Raw genomic sequence first — 20,690 nt, forward strand, 5'->3', positions numbered from 1 at the left:
TGAGGAGAGAAGCGGGGCCGATCCAAGGAGACCTCCTCAGCTCGCAGAGAGTAATTATCTGTTGAGGAAAGAAACCCGCGGTGAAAGGAAACCACGGTGCATCTCTCTGAGGCAGGGCCGGGGCTGCAGGGCCCACCTCCTGGGACTTCTCCATCTGCCTGCTGCGGCCAGGAAGCCACCAGAAGGGCTGCTCCGTCCTGCGTCCCCGCGTTCCTGTGTCAGCAGACCTACGGACACGTGCACCTGCTGGGGAGCGGGATGCCTGACCGAGAAGTACGCTTTTCTTTACCAAAAAGCCTGAAAGTCACAACGTGGGGGATGAGTACTGATGTACACACGTGTTAGGTGGGCGCTGCGGGACAGCAGGCGGTGGAAAGTGGGAGAAAGCTCCCGAACCCTTCAGAATGGGTTTCATCCAACATGAGTCCCCAGGGAAATGCCGGCGTGTTTCCAAGTAAGAGTCCTGCCTCCACTCGGCCCCTCTTATTGCATTTGCTTCATTTGTTCCCCGTGCAACACTCCTTTCTGCCTTCTCTGGGCTGGCCCCGAGCTAGGCACGGGACCCCAGGCTTCCTCTGACACGTGGCAGAGACGCTCAGAGCCAACCACACCCCATTTAGATACCATGTGCTGACTCAGACAGGATCATCCCGGCGGGATGAAATCACCCCGGCCCAGTTCTGGGATCTCTGTAGTGTGATTCTCTAGATGATCTTCCTACTCTTTTTTTTAAGATTTTGTTTATTTATTGGACAGAGAGACACAGCGAGAGAGGAAACACAAGCAGGGGGAGTATGAGAGGGAGATGCAGGCTTCTCGCTGAGCAGGGAGCCCGAAGCGGGGCTCGATCCCAGGACCCTGGGATCATGACCTGAGATGAATTCAGATGCTTAGCGACTGAGCCAGCCAGGCGCCCCTGATTTTCCTATTCTTGGTCTCTTTCTGTGTGTTGCACATTCTCTATATTGGGTGTATATCACTTTTATAAACAAAGCTATTTTGTTATTTAAAATAGAACTTGTTACGGATGCCTCGGTGGCTCAGTCAGTTAAGAGGCTGCCTTGGGGGGCACCTGGGTGGCTCAATGGGTTAAAGCCTCTGCCTTCGGCTCGGGTCATGATCTCAGGGTCCTGGGATCAAGCCCCACATCGGGCTCTCTGCTCAGCGGGGAGCCTGCTTCTCCCCCTCTCTCCCTGCCTGCCTCTCTGCCTACTAGTGATCTCTGTCTGTCAAATAAATAAATAAAATATTAAAAAAAAAAAAAAAAAGAGGCTGCCTTGGGCTCACATCACGGTCCCGGGGTCCTGGGGTCGAGCCCCACCCACATCGGGCTCCCTGCTTCTCCATCTCCCTCTGCTGCTCCCCCTGCCTGTGCTCTGTCTCCCTCAGATAAATAAATAAAATCTTTTAAAAAGAACAGGACTTGTTATAAGCTCATTTAAGATATTTAATTTTTAAAGAACAGAGCAAGGGGGAGCGGAAGTGGCCTGCAGCCAGAGGTCCTACCAGCCAGTCCTTCCCAGCGGCGGTCACCCGAGGCAAACAAATTTGCACAGCTGCTATGGACGGCAGCATAGCGCCCGGGGTTAGAGCCCCAGCAGCCGGCCTCGCTGTCTGGGAGTCACACGGCCTCTCTCGGTAGGGACGCACACACCCCCTCCAAGCGGCCACTGAGATGGCTTCTGTCCATCAGTCGCTGCCCACAGCTGCACACTGTGCTTTTAATGCCGAGAACACATTATTCCAGGAAGAAGACACATTGCTGCATTCAACGCTTGTCTCCTCTTCCCACTCCTCTCTGCCCCTCCCCAGGAAAATCGACTTAAGACACGTCACATGAGATGCAAGGAGTGTCCATGGAGCCCAGGGCGGAGGCAGGCAATGGACGAAGGGACAACGAGGGCTCCAGGCGTCCCCCTCCGTTTCTGGACCCGGTGATGCCACGTCTCCCCAGCGGAGCAGAAGATTTGCCCAGAGGTGTGTCTTCGGACTTTGCAGGGTGCTGGCGCTTAACGAGGGATTCCTGCTAGTCCTCCGGGAAGGACCCACAGTGGGAGTCAATGGAGAGGAGACACTGGACCCCTCGCCGGGTTCCCCGTCAGCTCCCAGCCAGACGCCGTGCAAGCAGGCGTGCACAGGGAGAAGTGCGGGCTTCTGTCACCGGGTACTTGCTTTCCCAGGTGAACGGCAGTGGTATAATTATTGTGCAAATGTGGTTTGCCTGCACATCACTCTTAGGGTAACTGCTATAGCCGGCTGAACGTATTATGGTTATTACTCCTATCGTGCACTTGAAGCTCTATCTCCCCTAGATTTTTAGGAGAAGATCCAATACGGCAAAATGATTTCTGGGCCTTTGCTGTTCTATCCTATAGGAACAAGAATTAGTGTTCTTTCCACACACCTTATTGATAACACCACCACGAATCATAGAAATAATTCTGGCACACTGTGCTTTGACTAAACTGCATTTGCAAAAGCAATAAACTATAGTAATGGTCCTTTTAATAGAATCTGCTACCGCCACGTGCACAAAACCCAGTGTTTGGGGAGACTATGTGCTAGAAGGTACTCCGTGGCCTGAATTTACAAAGGACATTAAACAAACACATTGAGTCCCTTTTATAGCCCCAATCAGGGCTGTTAATGAACAATTAAGTAGTAGCTCACAAAATAAAACCCTGTGCTAGAAAAAGATAAAAACCTGAACTTTTGAGGGGAATTATTTGCTTTGAGGTTGAGACAGAGCCATCAGAGGAATTGAAGAGATCCTTACAACGCGTAAGACACATTTCACTACAACTACAAATCAGTACAGTTTCCAGGAAGACATTCCAAATAGTGTTTTGACTTAGTGCTCCAGCTGGAAATTTTGTAAGTGAATTATTATCACCCAGGAAGCTCCAAGGTGACTTCTGTTTGTTCCTTCCTAGGTCTGATGGATCTTCCCCCCGCCTCAGGACAGCCCCGGCCTAGTCCCCCCCCCGCCCCCACCATCTCCCTGCCTCTCTGCCACCCAAGCCGGGCAGGACAGTGGCTACCCCAGGATGCGGGAAGTAAAACTCCAACATCTTGGAGGGGGGATGTAAGCTAATCAATCAGTCACTCCCTGTGAGCCATCTGTGTACAGACGTGAATAGCTTGGGGTTTATCCTCTTCTGGGGAACCAGACCAGTTCCTGATAACATTCAGGAAGCCTCGGTAGGGGCGCCTGGGTGGCTCAGTCAGTGAAATGGCTGCCTTCAGCTCAGGTCATGATCCCGGGGTCCTGGGGTCGAGCTCCCCACACTGGGGTCCCTGCTCAGCGGGGACTCGGCTTCTCCCTCACCCTCCCTCCCTGCCCCCGCTGGTGCGCTCTCTCTCTCATTCTCTCTCTTTATTAAATAAAGATCTTTAAATAAATAAATAAATGTTTGTTGAGTGAGGGCCTCTGAGGGAAGCAGGAGAGGAGAGTAATGTGGGTCCTACGTCCGGTCTGGAGATCTGCCCCGTCAGTACCCAGCCTCAGGGCAGCCCACGCGTGAAGCAACTATCCTTCAGTCCCCTTGTCTTACGGAGCCGACATCAACTTCCTTGAACCTCAACCCACTTTCAACTGGAAAAACCGAGAAAAGAAAAGCTGAGTAGCTTGTGGATCAGAATTTGGACCGTGGTCTGCCAGACATCAAAGGTTGTGCTCTTCCCCCCACATCCTGTTAGTCTCTGGACCCGATCGGCGCGAGTGGACTTTTTCAATCGCTTCTTGGAGCACTTAGTTAAGGTGGAGGTGCACAGGGGCTGTGTTCTGCAGCAAAGACAGCGGGTGGGGTAACGAGGGCCCAGGGATACAAATGTGAGTGCTCATATCTTCTGCCCATTTTTTAATATGATTATCTGTTTTGTGTGTGTTGAGTTTGAGGAGTTCTTTATAGATCCTGGATATCAACCTTTTATCTGTACGGTCATTTGCAAATATCTTCTCCCATTCCGTGGGTTGTCTCTTTGTTTTGATGACTGTTTCTTTTGCTGTGCAGAAGCTTTTTATCTTGATGAAGTCCCAGAAGTTCATCTTTGCCTTTGTTTCCTTCGCCTTTGGAGACATATCTTGAAAGAAGTTGCTGTGGCTGATATCAAACTGGTGCAGCCACTTTGGAGAACAGTGTGGAGATTCCTCAGGAAATTAAAAATAGATCTTCCCTATGACCCTGCAATTGCACTGCTGGGTATTTACCCCAAAGATACAGATGTAGTGAAAAGAAGGGCCATCTGTACCCCAATGTTTATAGCAGCAATGGCCACGGTCGCCAAACTGTGGAAAGAACCAAGATGCCCTTCAACGGATGAATGGATAAGGAAGATGTGGTCCATATACACTATGGAGTATTATGCCTCCATCAGAAAGGACGAATACCCAACTTTTGTAGCAACATGGACAGGACTGGAAGAGATTATGCTGAGTGAAATAAGTCAAACAGAGAAAGTCAAGTATCATATGGTTTCACTTATTGGTGGAGCATAACAAATAATATAGAGGACAAGGGTAGATGGAGAGGAGAAGGGAGTTGAGGGAAATTGGAAGGGGAGGTGAACCATGAGAGACTATGGACTCTGAAAAACAACCTGAGGGTTTTGAAGGGGCGGGGTGGGAGGGTGGGGGAACCAGGTGGTGGGTATTAGGGAGGGCACAGATTGCATGGAGCACTGGGTGTGGTGAAAAAACAATGAATACTGTTACGCTGAAAATAAATAAAAAATTAAAAAAAAAAAAAAAATGTGAGTGCTCCCTGCCAGGGGTTCCCAGGTCCTCCTGAAGGCACCCGGGGACAGTGGGAGGTGGCCTGCATGGAGGGGTGGGGGGGAGGGGTCCCTCCATGCAGGCCACCTCCCACTGTCCCCGGGTGCCTTTGTCCTATATAAAGGACACAGATGCTCGAATGGGGATAATTGAGTGCATATGGCCTACCTAGCACATCTAAATAAAGATACTCTGTCATGCTAATGCCCCAAGGCCAACACAACCTACCCCGACAGGCCTCCTGACTTTCAGTATTCAGAGAGACTTATAAAATAGCAACAACATCAACAGGAGCGCCTTTAAAACCCCACAGGAAGTACCTGTCTCCTCCTCAAAGCAGAAAGTGAAGCCATGGCCTTGGGTACAATCACACCCCTGTGGTGAAGGCTGGCCGGGGGTAAAAAAAATTCTCCCTATTAAACCAATCCCTACGGCAGCCTGGAGAAATTTAAAATGGGTCCCTTACCCCTCTTGCTCTGAGAAAGAGGCCTGTTTCCATTTCAGAACACGCTTTAAATGGTAGATGACGGCTTCTGGCAACATTTAGCTTTGATTTCTCCAAGGCTGTGACTCTAAGGAAGCGGAAAGCTGGTTTTATGTCAAAGCAAAGATCTAAGACCTCGAATTACAAGCCGTTTATTGCAGTGATCCTCTGCCTCTAGGTGGTTGTCTCAAAAGTTATAAAGGTGCAATTATCCAGGTGGCTAATAACCTTTCTGAATTCAGAATTCCAGTGGTCACAGACAAAACCGTAGGCAGGGCCGCAGGGCCATAAGGCAAATGGGTCAAATCTGGAAGCATCGAGAACGTGGCAGCCGGTCCCTGGCCCTCACTGGCCCGGTGAGACCTCGGTGTCCATCCTCTCTGCCAGCCGTCTCATGGGCAGGTGGCTGTGCCAGGACAGTGTTGTTTTGGGCAGAACATTCTTCTCATTATTACCCACCTTCTAAATGCTGTGTTATTTCAAACTGCAACGGACCTGGTGCATTGGTGTGTGTAACTTGTGATAACTTGAAAATGGCTAAGACGTGGGTGAGGTGAGGCGGTAGGGATCCCGGAGCTGGATCTCCCTGGGCCAGGTGAGCCAGCCCCCAAGGGCCCAGGGCTCAAGCCCAACTCCCATTCTCAGCCATGTGGCCTCAAGCAAGCAAGTCCCTTCACTGCTAGAGTCGCCAGTTGCCTCGTGGGTCAAATAAAGTGGCAACACCCCAGGCTAGGGGTGATCCTGGCATCCTGGTGTGGGACTAATAAACATTTCCTTTCTTTTTTTTAATCTGGTTGCCTTTTCCAAAAAAATCAGGACAAAGAGGCATCAGTAGGAGAGCACAAGCACCTTCAGCCTACTTGAAAAATGTGCAACCTCATAGCCTCTCCGGGGCAGCGAGAGTTATGTTTATACCTGTATGCTGTGATTTCAAGAATCCTTGGAAAATCCCATTACCCCCAAGCCAGCCCCGCCCACATCCGAAATGGAACAATAAGAGAGTGGCTCCTTCGGAGGAAAGCTCTGATTTCTCCAAAAAGGCAAGTTCCTCTGGAACACGTAACGGTCATTTTACAGTGACAATTTTTCATATCCTTTTCTGGAAACAAAGAGAAAAACATCCATGAAGGCAACCAGGGACCAAAGGAGGGAAGTCGGGGGCAGCCCCTCATGGGGAGGGACGCACAGTTGGGAGGCTGGAGAAATTCATGAACATACATGTACATTTCCACACACAAAGACAGTGACTCACTCTCCTGGGGATGGAGACTCTGCCGAGCAGCATCTGTGGGTAACACTTGAATTAATTATATTCCAAAATATTTAGGATTTCAGCCACAATATTCCTTCCTCAAAGTCCCCAGAGCTGCAAAAGATTTAAATATTTTGTCTAGGAGATTATCAGGGCTCTAGACAAGATCAACCAGACTCAAGAGACCAGAAGGGAAATAAAAACACTGGTTCACAAAATTCTGTTCCTTGCTGAATGCCATGTGCTACTCTAACCATCTCCCAACCCTCGCTGAGCATCTGTGAAAATGAGATGCAGGAGAGAAATGAGATTTGGGACTAGCACCGCCCCTATCGTGGAAATTAAAAATAAGCAAGCCAGCAAAGGAACAGTCTGGTGGGATTAACAGGGTCATATATTCCTTGTGCGGGTTAAGACCAGCCTGCACACCTCTTTGCATCCCGTAGCACACATCAAGTGTGGGTGTGTGCTAAGCTGCTGTTGATTTATTAACGGTATTTATTAGACCGTATGAAGGTAGAGACTGGGTTGGTTGGGTTGACTATCAAAAATACCTTACGCAAATGCTTGACCTATATCAAACCTTCGATAAATATTTGCAAACTGCATAGCTGGTGGATGGATGGATGGATGGACGGACGGACGGATGGAAAGACAGATGGATGGATGGATGGATAAATGAGACATGCATGGGCCAGATCATTTAAATCTGGAAACAAAGGAGCAGCCTGAAATCCCCCCCTTCAGCTACCCCTTACCACCTAACTTAGCCCTCTGAGCCCCACCAGGCCAAGGAAGGAAGCGGAAAAGAGGAAGGGAGGGAGGGCACCATGTATGCACGTGCGTGTGGGGGTCCATCACAGACACCAACACTTCGGCCTCCTTGGGCATGGGGACCTTGCATCCTGCCAGGCCCAAGTATAAAAACATTCAGATTTGCTTCCGACAGGAACTGGAAGTAGTAAGAGTTGAAGGGTAAAGGGTTTTCGAGGTACTGCATCAGGAGTTAGGGGACCTGGGTCTCGCCTTCGCTCTGGCTGGCATGGCGACCCGGAAAAAGCGACCATCCTTCAGGGCCGTGGCTGCTTCATCTCTAAGGTGGATGAGGTGACCCAAATGTCCTTGGCCCCACATGCTCTGTCCCTGCCCCGGACTCCAGCCCTGGCTCACGCGTCCTCCCTTCCCAGTCCCCTCCGCCACACGGACCTCCTTCCCACCGCTGCAGCTCGCCATGCATCCCTGACGTCCCAGGCTACATTAGGACCCCCGAGCTTCCCCTCCCACTGCATCCTTCGCCTTTGTGCCCCCCAACTGCAAATAACACTCACTGAGCATTTACCAAATATCAGGGTCCTCTCTACTCATTTGACACACACTACGTGTTTTTATTCCTATGGTAACTTTTGAGGTAGGTATTCTTCTCCAGAGACACAGGTAGCTTGTCTGAGGGCACACTGCTTAGTAAGCGCCTGGTGTGGGATGTGGACTCAGCTCTCTGCCTTCGGAGACCGCACTGACTCTGCGATCCTGAGTGCGGCAGCATGGGGCAAGCCACTCCGTGAAGATCTGCTGGGAGCGGGGAGGAAAGTGGGGAGAGACAAGGGATAATCACCAGGTAGGATCGCACACCTTCGCTTTTCTCCCAAGGAGCTGGATGAAGGGAGCTGGAAACCACTGGGAAACGCTCGAATGGAGAACTGAAACACACCTGTGACACTCAGGTCTGTATAGACATGCAAATAATCCCGAAGCCATCAGAGGAATCGGATTGTTCTCTGTACCGCAAACACCACGTGCTTTACTTTTGGGGCATTAAAACAGCAAAATCTCCCAATACATCACGTTGAATTTATAAAGGATCCATCCCCAGGGGCACTTAATCTCTAGGTCTGTCTATTTCTGGAAAGTGTGTGTTGTTTACAGTGAGCATTTATTAAGCTTGTAAAATTTTTTTTTAAAGATTGTGTTTGTTTATTTGAGAGAGAGACAGAGCACGAGCAGGGGCAGAGGCAGAAGGAGAAGCAGACTCCCCGCTGAGCAAGGAGCCCGATATGGGGCTCGATCCGGGGATGACGACCTGAGCAGAAGCCAGACGTTTCACTGACTGAGTCACCCAGGTGCCCCTTAGGTTTGTAAATTTTTAAAACCAAGTACTGAAAATAAATCCTCAAAAACGTATGTGACCTCTCCCTTGCTTATCCCTGCTTTTTCCATTCCTCCCAGCGAGCCGCTACACGGCCACCGTCCCTGGCCATAAGCAGCTTGTGCGTGTACGTCTTGTGGAACAAGGTTATTATAATTATATTGAGCTAAAATAAAAGATCGGCCTTCACTCTTCAAAGCGTTCTCCTCTGGAAAAGTAATGTCCTGGGGATGAGGGTCGGCCCCGCCCCGGTCTTCCTGGCTGACGGATACTATTCAAGCCTACGTGTTGGAAGGATAATAAATAGGTTTAAACTACGCCACACACCAGTTCATTAAAAATAATAAATGTGCTCCTGGAAGGCCCACAGTTTATAAGAAGATTAAAGGCGGAGAAGCGAGAAGGCCGGGCAGAGTTTCCTCCTTACGTCTCAGGCCTGCGGTATCCCCAGCACTTAAGCTTGTTACCCGTCCAACGAACACTTATTCCGGGCCTATATGGACAAGGAATTAGTCAAGTGCTGCAGAGGCTTCGAATATGAATAAGATATAAGCCCTGCCCTTTAAGAGTCTCAAAGCACCTGCCAGAACCTTTTAAACAGTACAGAATCAACTAGAAGGTGGGGGGGGGGGGTCTTATCTCAAAAAGTTATTTAGCCACCAAACCCCGAAGGAGTTCTATTTTGTTCCTCTCAAAGAGTTCACCACCCAGGAGGGGAAAAGAAGGTAGAATATAAATAACCGCAGCACAGGGTAGGCTCTGATAAAAGAGGTAACAGGACTGTGGCCAAAGGAAGGCGGGCTCAGAGCCATTCAGGGGGGCCAACGATCACTTCTTTCAAGGGTGGCATCCGGAAAAACTCAGATGGACGCGGAGGGTTTTGATGGGTAGAATGGGCCGAGGAGGGTACTCAAAGTGAAGGAAGCAGCTGTAAAAAGAAATTCAAGGAAGAGCCTGAGGTCCGTTAAACTACAGACAGTCTGTTTGGCTGGAACCATGGTTCACAAAGCCTCACTGGGAACCTGTTAGAAATGTAGACATACTCCGGGGGTGGGGCCCAGAAATCTATGTTTTAACAAGTCTTCCAAGTGACTCCGGAGCACTGGCCTGGAGCACAGGACACATCCAGGGCACCAGCCTCAGAAAGATGGGTAGGAGACCTGGGGGCCTAAGGAATTTGCTTCAAGTTCATGAATTTGCTTCAAGTTCACCACTTGGCACAGAGCCGGTGAAGGCTTTTGAGCAGATCCATGACATGACAAGAGCCATCCTTTAAAATGTACCTGAACAACACAGGGAATGTTGTGTTCAGAGCCATTAGGAATGGTAAAGAAAATCTGGGAGACCAGACAGGAGGCCAGGGTGCGGGCTAAGAGACAGGCACTGACATCCTGATCCAGAGCAGGGAATTGACAGGATTCGGATATGGACACAAAGTAGCTGCTGGGAGGAGACAAAAGACCACTATATTTTAAACCTCCCCTACCAGGAGAACAGCCTCACCACAGAGACAGCACCTAACCACTGTGTCATATCTCCTGCCATGACCCAAAAGTCCTAACGCCTCAGAGAAGAACACCAGAAGGGTCCCCATTCCACAGAAGGGCAGACTGAGGACCTTAGAGAGCCCTTCAGTCCCAGGCAAGGGCTCCAGTGCTCTGCTGCCCGAGAAGGAGCACAACAAGCCAACAACTCGCCTCCGGGCGCCCCGTGCAGGCCTGCCTCCCTCCCTCCACATTCAAGAGGGGCCCACGGGGCCAAGACCCCCTGCCTAGGAAGATCAAAAGCGAGGACTTCATACAAGTGGAAATGCTGACACTCGACCCCAGCACAATCACAGGTTCATATTTGCAACCACTTCCCCCAAGGATGTCAAGCAACACGCAGCTTAGAGGGTGTAGCCCACCCAGCACCCTTCACCCCAGCAGGTGCGGACAAGGCAGTCACCAGCCCTACACACCCGCTATTTAAACGATGGAGAAACGGCGGCAGGACAAATCAACAACGCTATCCCCACCTCAGAGAGAGGAACGCTCCCCGAACCGGGTGTCAAATAAGCAGCAGGAAAACGTGGGCATCACCGAGGAGACTGCCCACGCTAGTAAAAGTAACGCGTGATCCTTGATTTCCTGCCCGGATGCAGGTGGAGAAATGAAACCCAAGGTGGAAGGTGCGCAAAAGCAGCAAGACGGGAACGCACAGGCGGCTTTTAAAAGATTTGTTCATTTTGAGGGGGAGGGTCAGAGAATCTCAAGCAGACTCCATGGGGCTCAAGCTCACAACCCTGAGATCACGACCTGAGCCTCAACCAAGAGTCGGACGCCTAACCCACCGAGCCGCTGCCCAGGTGCCCCACAAAGGTGGCTTTTTAAAGGCAGTCTGCACAGGAATCTCCCAGGTCACACTGGTTCCTGCGCAAAATCCTAGAAGAACCCAAGGAGCCAGCAATTCCAAGTCGCTGCCTTTAAAAATTTCCCCATATGCTAAAGGCCCTGGAGCCCTCCATACAGAGCCTTAACCATATATAACCACAGTCAAACAGCTGTTAAATCTACAACCCTCTCCGAACACACACACTCCACGGAGTGAGATGGTTACTGGTCTTTCTACAATGGACAGATTTTGGCTCTTCAAGAAAACACCAAACTGTGGGCCGCCTGGGTGGCTCAGTGGGTTAAAGCCGCTGCCTTCGGCTCAGGTCATGATCCCAGCATGCTGAGATCGAGCCCCACATCGGGTTCTCTGCTCAGCAGGGAGCCTGCTTCCTTCCTTCTCTCTCTGCCTGCCTCTCTGCCTACTTGTGATCTGTCAAATAAATAAATAAAATCTTTAAAAAAAGAAAACACCAAACCGTGATGACAAGCATCTTTATTTTTCTGGCTCTACGGGCACCCAGGCCAAAGTTCTCCATCGGAGTAGGACGGAGTGGCTCAAACGTCAGTTTCAAAGGCGAAACACGAAATATCTCACTATTCCCCTCTCCTGAGTTCGCAGTGTTACTGTCTTACCAGAGTCGAGGCAGCTCAGCTCAGAGATGGCCTCCCTTTCCAGAACTCTCTCCCGCGTGTCCGACAATCTATGCAAAATGAAGTCCAAGTCAACTCCAAAACAAGGGGTGGATTTTAAGAACACGCTTTGCCGCTACAAGGAATCAGGCCTTCTGCACAGCTCAGTGAGGCTGGAAGAGGAAAAGCGAACTTCCTGTGGAAGGAGCAACCACACTGCTCTTCCTACGAAAATGAAGTTACCCAGCATCCTACACGGAATGCTTTAACAACCGCGTTAGTGTTATTGCGGAATTCTTCTCAAAAGTCCATGGACAACTCCCACCTGCCCATTTAAGAGCCAGGAGCAGTCTCCAGCGTGCAGATGTTAACTCTGGCTCCGCAAAGCTCCGTTGCTCGACTGGTCCATGGACACAGCCAGGGCTCGGCTCCAAACCTCCCCCTACCCCTGATCTGCCAGATGTTTCGTCAGATGCCAGCCTCGGCCTGTCTGTGCCCGAGCTGATTCCCGCATAAAGTACACGCAAACTGTCAGTGAACTTGGCACAGTGGAGAGACTCTGGGGTCAGATCACCCGGGTTTGAGTACGGGCCTCTTCACGTACTTGACTTGCTCATGTCTCAGCATTCTTACCTGCACAACTAGAATCAGAACGCTAGCTACCCAACAGGACGGCTTGTGAACAGTGAGTGACACAGCACAAGGGCAGGGCCTAGAACAGGAGCGAGCTCCGAAAGAGCTCTATTTATTACATCCCTAAAATGGGAGCGGGGGAAGAAAAGGTTTTTTGTTAAAAAAAAAAAAAAAAAAGTTATTTCAAAACTAAAGCATAGGGGTGCCTGGGTGGCTCAGTTGGTTGAGCGACTGCCTTGGGCTCAGGTCATGATCCCAGAATTCCAGGATCGAGTCCCGCATCGGGCTCCCAGCTCCTTGGGGAGTCTGCTTCTCCCTCTGACCTTCTCCTCTCTCATGCGCTCTCTCACTCATTCTCTCTCAAATAAATAAATACAATCTTAAAAAAAAAATTAAAAAAAAAACCTAAAGTATAAGCTTTCTTTTTGAGATTTATTTATATCAAAGGGAGAGAGCAAGTGGGGGGTGGGTGGAGACAGAGGGAGAACCTATAGCAGACTCTGAGCCCAGCACAGAACCCACTCGGGGCTTGCTTTCACGACCCTGAGATCACGACCTCAGCTGAAACCAAGAGACAGACGCTCAACCAGCTGGGCCTCTCAGGCACCCCTAAGCTTTCTTTAAGAAAAAAAAAAAAAAAAAAAAGATTTTATTTATTTGAGAGAGAGAAAAAGAGAGAGAGAGCACATGAGTAGGGGTGGGAGGGAAGGGCAGAGGGAGAGGGAGAAGCAGAGGCCCAGCTGAGCAGAGAGCCCAACACGGGACTCAATCTCAGGACTCCAAGATCATGACCTGAGCCACAGGCAGATGCTTAACCGACTGAGCCACCCAACTGCCGCCCCCCCCCCCCCCCCGCAAGAGTGCTTCTTCCAAAGCCAGCTGAAACAGACGACATGGTATCTGACTGTGAGCGTAGTGAGCACAGTGGCACCAAGAAGTCAAGCACGCGGGAGATGGTACACAAACCGGGGACTTCTCTTTGGCCATCCCTCCCCCGTTAGGCAGGAGTTCCTGTGGGCTGTGCAGGCACCGAAATAAACACAGTTCTTTCGTCTCTTCCGCAAGATTACATTATTTTAAAAAGCCAACCGTATAGATGATCATGTAGCAGGATATAAAGTTTGGAAGCCATGTAACTTCTCAGAAGAGGGTCATCTGATAGACAAATCCTAAAAATGGGTACACGAGAATCAAGTTTTTGCAAAATGAACCAAAATTCAAAAAAAAATTTTTTAAGATTCTATTTATTTGACACAGAGAGAAAGAGAGCACAGGTAGGCAGGGCGGCAGGCAGAGGGAGAGGGAGAAGCAGGCTCTCCACCAAACAGGGAGCCCAATGCGGGGCTTGAACACAGGACCCTGGGATCATGACCTGAGCGGAAGGCAGAGGCTTAACCGACTGAGCCACCCAGATGCCCCCCAAAATTTTAAATATTTTTAAAGTAAAATGTGCCCGTTGTGACAAATCAGAAAACGGCCCACCACGTGAGATTAGCAGCCACTCATGTTGCTCTGTTAAGATTTTAGCCAAAAGTCAGTCAATCGCTGTTTTTTCTGCAAAGTTTCTGATTGTCTATCGCTGCCCACGCAGTGTGACATCCTTGCTTTCTGCTCAATTTTTCACCCTGTGCCCTGGAAACTTTTCATAAATTTCATTTAAATGACCACAAAGTGATCAGATGGGTCATAATTCACTTAACCGTTTCTATAAGGCGGAGCATGTCGCTTCTTTCAAGTTCCTTATAATCGTCAGAAATATCTTTCCACACGTGATCTCCATAGCTACAATTATTCCCTTCAGGGAGATTCTCAGAAGTGAAGCTGCTAGGTCAAAGGCAAAGAGTCACCTGACATCTCAACAACCCACTCTCCGAAACAGGCGTCATCAACATGCCCAGGGCCGCCTCAGAGAATATCACATTTTTAAAGCCTTTGCGAGGAGCACCTGGGTGGCTCAGTGGGTTAAAGCCTCTGCCTTCGGCTCAGGTCGTGATCTCAGGGTCCTGGGATCGAGCCCCGCATCGGGCTCTCTGCTCAGCAGGCAGCCTGCTTCCTCCTCTCTCTCTCTCTCTCTCTCTCTGCCTGCCTCTCTGCCTACTTGTGATCTCTCTCTGTCAAATAAATAAATAAAATCCTAAAAAAAAAATAAAAAAAGTCTTTGTGAAGCTGAATCAGCACTGGCATCTCAGCGTTGTTGGGATTGGCATGTGTTTGATTACAAATGGGGTTCAACCATTTTCCTCGTTTTTTTTGTTTTTTTTTTTTTTTTTTTACCACTTCTGCTTTCCCTTTTGCAAAGTCTGTACATAAATTTCATCCACGTGTCTCCTGAGGTCTTACCATTTACATGAACAACATGTACAAAGATACTATATATGAAGTATGATAACGCCGTGTTCTAATTTTTCACATCCTCTACACACTGGTTTTATGTACCCAATGTGTATCATCACACCCGTCCCTGTATTCTCTTGTGATACCTTCCTTTCTCTTTTTGTCTTTCTTGTATTTATTGAGACCTATTGGACATAGAACACGGAGGAACCTTTCCTTCCTTCCCGCTTAGAATCTTCTCCATCCATTGACTAATCACCTATGTTTTTCTATATTTTTAGTTTTTTTCTTACATTTAATTCTCTTACCTAGTAGGTAGCACTTTAATTACATCTTGAGGACAACAATAATGCTCACAATTTAATGGAATCCTGAAATAATTATTACGGTGATTAAGTTCACTGTTAATTTCGTCAAGCTAATTAACAGTGTTTACAGAAGGACAAATATTGTATGATTCCAGTTAGATGAGGTACCTACAAGAAGCAAATTCATAGAGACAGAAAAATCTGACTTAGGCCTTGACTAATTATAATTAGAAGACACGCCCAACCCATCAAAAAAGGTGCCCAATAAATCAGGAAAGGCAATGGCCATAAGCAACCAGGCAGGTTTTCCTGGTACACAGCAGCTGGGTATCTGCCCTACTTCCAGGGATTATTTTATCCATATAATCAATCGTCAAATACCCTCACCCTTGGAGGTTTCCAAGACACGAAAACAAATGCCAACTAATTCTCTTGGTCAGGCATGACACCATCGGTTCAATGGAGCTGATCACAAATTTCTCTGCACAGTAAGGATCTGGTCCTATCTTCCAGAGAGCACATCTTAGCCGTACCAACTCATCCCTCATCAATCCTTTCTTCAATGGATTCGTTTAAAGGTTTTCTACACATGGATGATATCACCTCTTAGGTGTCGATTTTACTGGTGTCCGTGTTAGAACGTAACTGCTTTCCAACTGTCTTCCAAAATCTCGGCGGTCCCTTATCACAGGAAAAGCTAGGATCGCAGGTAAACAAATGTTGATATTTACACATATTTGGTAATCGTCTGTTAAAGGGAGACTGAGACACGAGACAGACTCGTGACACTAAGGGAAAATGGCCACTTTCTTTGAATCAAAGGACGCTTTACAAAGGTGCTGAAGTTTTAGGGACATCGGTGAGAAGTGTAAGATCATCATTTCAGGAATCTTACGGCGGGGCGGGGGTGGGGGAGAAGGGAAATGGATGCTGGCCCAGGAATTTGGAATTTGGAAGCTGCTCTTGGGGGAAATGAGACTGTTTCCATTGTGGGCCGGTCCAGACCTCGTGCCATGTAATTCCGGACAAAAGACCCAGAGACAACCAACCCACAAAGGCTTGGTTCTGGTAACAGCTACGGCACAGACAGAGGAAGGGTCTGGACAAGTGGGTCCTGGTGATGTGGGCAGCAGGCCTAGAGCCCTTCTGTGGGCTGTTCTCTGGGCAGCTTTCACATTTCGTTAACATTCTCGAAACTCCAGAGATCATCCTCTTCCTGACCACAAAGAGAAGACACAAAATTCTAACTTCTGGAGCGTCACACGGGCGGGATGAGGTTTACCTTCAATCTCGGGTCTCCTTCAGAAAGAAAACTCCAGCGGACATCTAGAACCCAAACCCTTACACAGTCTAAGGCCCACAAAGTACTCACTGCACCCCCAAACCCACATTTCAAGACAGTCCAGTTGTCAATATAAAACCCGATGTAAACACCGCTTCTTTGTGGCATAACGATAGCAGAGTGGGATAAAACTTGAAATGACACTTTGCAGTGTGTTATTGAACCTGTTAACAGGGTGTGCTTGGCCTAGGAAACATCATTGCATTTTTTTTTTTTTAAGAAAATGACATTAAAAAGGACCACCATAGTTAACTTTCCAGAACTGGAAAACAGAAGGAGAGAATTTTAGAATCTATATTTTCCAGGATTTCAAAGGAAAAAAAAAATCACTGATTCAAGAGAACAGTTCACCATTTCTTCCCTGTGGAATATGTAAGATTGACCATATTAGCCCTTTTCCAAGTGTGCAGTTCAGTGGTCAGTCACATTGCTGTGCTCGCTCCCAACCATTTCCCCAGACTGAAACCCTGTACCATTAGACACCAACTCCCCGGTTCCTTCCGCCCAGACCCTGGTAACCACGATTCTGCTACCTGTCTCTGTGTCTGACAAGTCCGGACTCATGATTAAGTGGAATCATAAAATATCTTCCCTTTTGTGACTGGCTTATTTCACTTTGCAAAATGTTCTTGAGGCTCATCCAACACTGTAGCATTTCAGAATGGCACTTCTTTTTGAAGGCTGAATCTTGTATGTGTGTGTTAAAATGTCCTATATATATAGTTTATATATATACACTATACAGTTTACATATATAATATATATAAAAAAACAAGTACATATGATATAAATTATATATAATATATATTAATATATGATATATAACATAATATAAATAATACATATAAAAAATATAAAATATATATATAAAAAATAAAATAAGATAAAAAGTGGAAGCAATGCCATCATCCACCAATGGATGAATGGATAAACAAACTATATATATTTATATATATAACTATATATATATATATAGTACAAATAGATCTTTGAGTCCCTGTTTCCAATTCTTTTCAGTGTACGCCCAGAAGAGGAATTGCTAGGTTGCATGGGAATTCTACGTTTAATTTCTGAGGGACCACCACACCATTTTTCTTTACCAGTTGCACCATTTGGCATTCCTACCAGCAATGCATGAGTCACCATTTTAAAGTTTAAACATTTGTGGAAGCAGAATTTGCTTGGGAGCTAGTTTCTCTAAACTCCTCTTATTAGTAGTTTGCAGAGCATAAAGGGAAATTTAAAATGTCTTCCCTAAATTGAGCTATTAAATCCAACCCAAACACGACAGTATGAAAATATAATCCTGGGGCAAATGGAGGCTGTCAGAGAGAGAGAGAGGTGGGCTTTGCTCATTCTTACAACGGCCTCACTTCTCCCCCCCACCCGCCACATCATGCAGCTCACGAAGCCATGCCTGTCCTACAGGGTCTTCAATCTGCCCTTATTTCCTATCTCAATCTTCAAGCAGATTCTCACACATTCAAACTTGAACTTCTCCAAGATCAGAAAGGTAATCCTCAACCACAGTTTTCATCAGCTCAGTCTTGAGCTGGAGAACAAGAATCAATCCCACATCCTTTGCTGGTCCTTCAAGGCCCTTAACCAACTGCCCCTGTGAAGTGACTAGTAAATGCTCCAATAACTGTTTACCATTATCTCGTCAGCCATGAACACTGAGTTACGATCCCATCACCCTCCATCACGACTGCACATTCCCACTCACAAAACTCAAACACCAACAGCCTTCCAATATACACTCTCCCAAGCACAAGTGGATGGACAGAGCATTTGGTCCAAACAGGAACCTGAAACATCCCTTTTACTGTCTCTTGAGCTGGTCAAAAGCAAGTGACCAGAGAAACACTCTACTTCATTAGCCAAACCACCAGTTATCCAGGGAAACCTGGTGGCTCAATCAGCTGAGCGACCAACTCTTGATTTCGGCTCAGGTCATGATCTCAGGGTCATGAGATCAAGCCCCCCGTCCGGCTCCACACTAGGCATGGAGTCTGCTTAAGATCCTCTCTCTCCCTCTGCCCCTCCCCACTCGCTCTCTCTTAAAAAAAACAAAAAACAAAAACATCCCACCAGTTATCCAAAGTTCTTAATATCTTTTATTTTGGACAATTAAATTGTTAGGAAATTTGAATTGTTAGAACAATTAAATTGTTAGGACCTTTTGTCCTGTATTTGTCCTGTATTATCATACCTTCCCTGTATTGTCATACCTTCCCTGGTGGTGATGATGACAATGATGTCACTTTAATTTCATAGACATTTCCATCATCACATTTGATTCTTACCTGCAAAGGTAAGCAGGACAGGTATGAAGATTCCCGCTCTATGGAAGACCGGATTGGAGGTAAGTTCCTCCCCACCTGGTTCTCTGGGCAGAAAGTGGAATAAGAGCCCCTAGGAGTCCTGACTCCTGACCTTGGCACCTCCCACCGCCCTTCAGGGTTCTCTCTACAGACAACTGGCAACACTAGCTACTGAAATTTCCTTTTCCTCACTGACACAGCAAGGCTGCTTTATCCCAGAGCGTAACTTGCGAAGGCCGCCTGGTTTAGCTGCACCCAAATAAAGTGGGAAATGCAGACTCCGAGGAAGGTGCCGGTGGGTGACACGAGGCCTAAGGTCAGGAAGCAGGTCGGTCCTTTGCTGGGGAGGGTTTCATATAACTCTCGGGGGACGTGGCCAGCATCTCTACAACCCACTTTTGCCAGCGCCTCGTCCTGGGGGGATCTTGGTGGTGGTGGTGTTATTTAGAAAACCAGCACCCATGGGAGGGGAGGGGCGGGACCCGTTTTGAGAAAACACAAACATTAAAAATATGAGTAAACTCGTGTTTTGGGGAATTCTTGACTTTGGATGTTAAACTACCAGATGACGGCCCCCCGGGACGAAGACTCCAAAGGGCTGCCCCTCAGGCTATGCAGAGAGGAAAGGCAGACGACCGTGTTCATTGATGGGGAACAGAGCTGACTTTCTGAGCAATGAGACAACCCAAAAAAGGATGTTTAGATTCACTTAGTCCCAATACAACACGCGTGTCTGGATACTGTCCAGACTCTCCCCTCACTAGACCACGCTTGAAGGCTGGAACCACGTCTTATCAAGTATCTCCAACGCTTTAGCACACAGCAGGCTCTCAGAAATGTGCGTGGAAGCGAATCTGAACTGGATGATTAGCATAATCCCAGAGAAGCAATAAAAAAAAAAAAATTGGCTCTGAAAATTAACTGTGGGTTTGAGTGTCTCAGATTCCAATCTCAAATCATATGGTTTCCTGTTGTACGGGGATATAAATACCCAGAGAAATGTTTAAGTAAGTGCTCTGGAAAGTCTTTCTCAGTGCAAACAAGAGACGCATTCAGCAACACATCTCTATCTACCGTGGCAGTGACAAGCCTATGTCAATCCTCTCGGGTTTAGAAGGAAGAAACCAAACAGCCATATTTGCTAAAAATCATCTACTACACATTATGCAGCCTCCGTCTGTACCCTGGGAGGAGGGAGGTACAGACATGCTTCCATATTTAAGGAGAGAATTCCGAAAAGTTTATTGCAATTACACCAAAGAACCTGCTCTTTAAAGGTAAATCATGGACATACACCATTTTGTGATGAGAACCGGTACTCTGCATTTGATTTGTTACACAAACTCAGAGTTTTAAATCCCGACTCTCTTCTTATTTCATGCAGGAGACATGGCCCCATTTGATTTTCAGCACTTTCCCCCAAGATATTAAACTCAAGTGGGGGATGGAGGGACAGTAAATATGAAACAGGGCTTTCCTGGAGAGTTAGGGACACAGTGCATACTTGTGTGTGCACATACAATCTGCATACGTGTGGACAAACACCAACATCAACACCTAAGACCATCCCATGCTCTCCACAATCAGTTGGTTGGCCAAAGGGCTGAGCTCTGTCCGGCCATGTGCCCAACGTGTTTTGAGACCTGGCCAGGAGCTCAGGTGACAAAGTACTAAAGTTCATCTCAACAGGCTACCACTAGGGCACCTGGGTGGCTCCGTTGGCTAAGCGACTACCTTCAGCTCAGGTCATGATCCTGGGGTCCTGGGATCGAGTCCTGCATTGGGCTCCCTGCTCAGCAGGGAGCCTGCTTTTCCCTTTCTCTCTGCCGCTCCCCCTGCCTGTACTCTCCCTCTTGCTCTCCGTCAAATAAATAAAATCTTTAAGGAAAAAAAAAAAAAAAAAACGGGCTACCACTCAACTTGCTTTTATGATTCATGCCTCAGGAGGAAACATCCCATGAGATCATTGCAACCTATGACTTCTAGCCTATGCCACCAGTCTTGATTTTTGGTAAAAATAAGACTAGCACCTCCCTTCTCCCTTCACATCCCCAAAAGTTGTAAGTAGCCGATCCCTGGGGAACATGGGAA

The 20,690-nt window shown here is 47.8% G+C and overlaps 1 protein-coding gene across 1 annotated transcript in view; it reads right to left on the reverse strand.

Annotated features, from left to right (window-relative positions):
- The window catches only part of KIF26B (kinesin family member 26B), a gene marked incomplete at both ends in the record, with an annotated part of 417,901 nt that overhangs the window by 372,002 nt on the left and 25,209 nt on the right, over positions 1-20,690 (reverse strand). The window lies entirely within an intron of this gene.

Source organism: Martes martes (assembly GCF_963455335.1).
Source record: "Martes martes genome assembly, chromosome: 15".
NCBI classification, from domain to species: Eukaryota; Metazoa; Chordata; class Mammalia; order Carnivora; family Mustelidae; genus Martes; species Martes martes.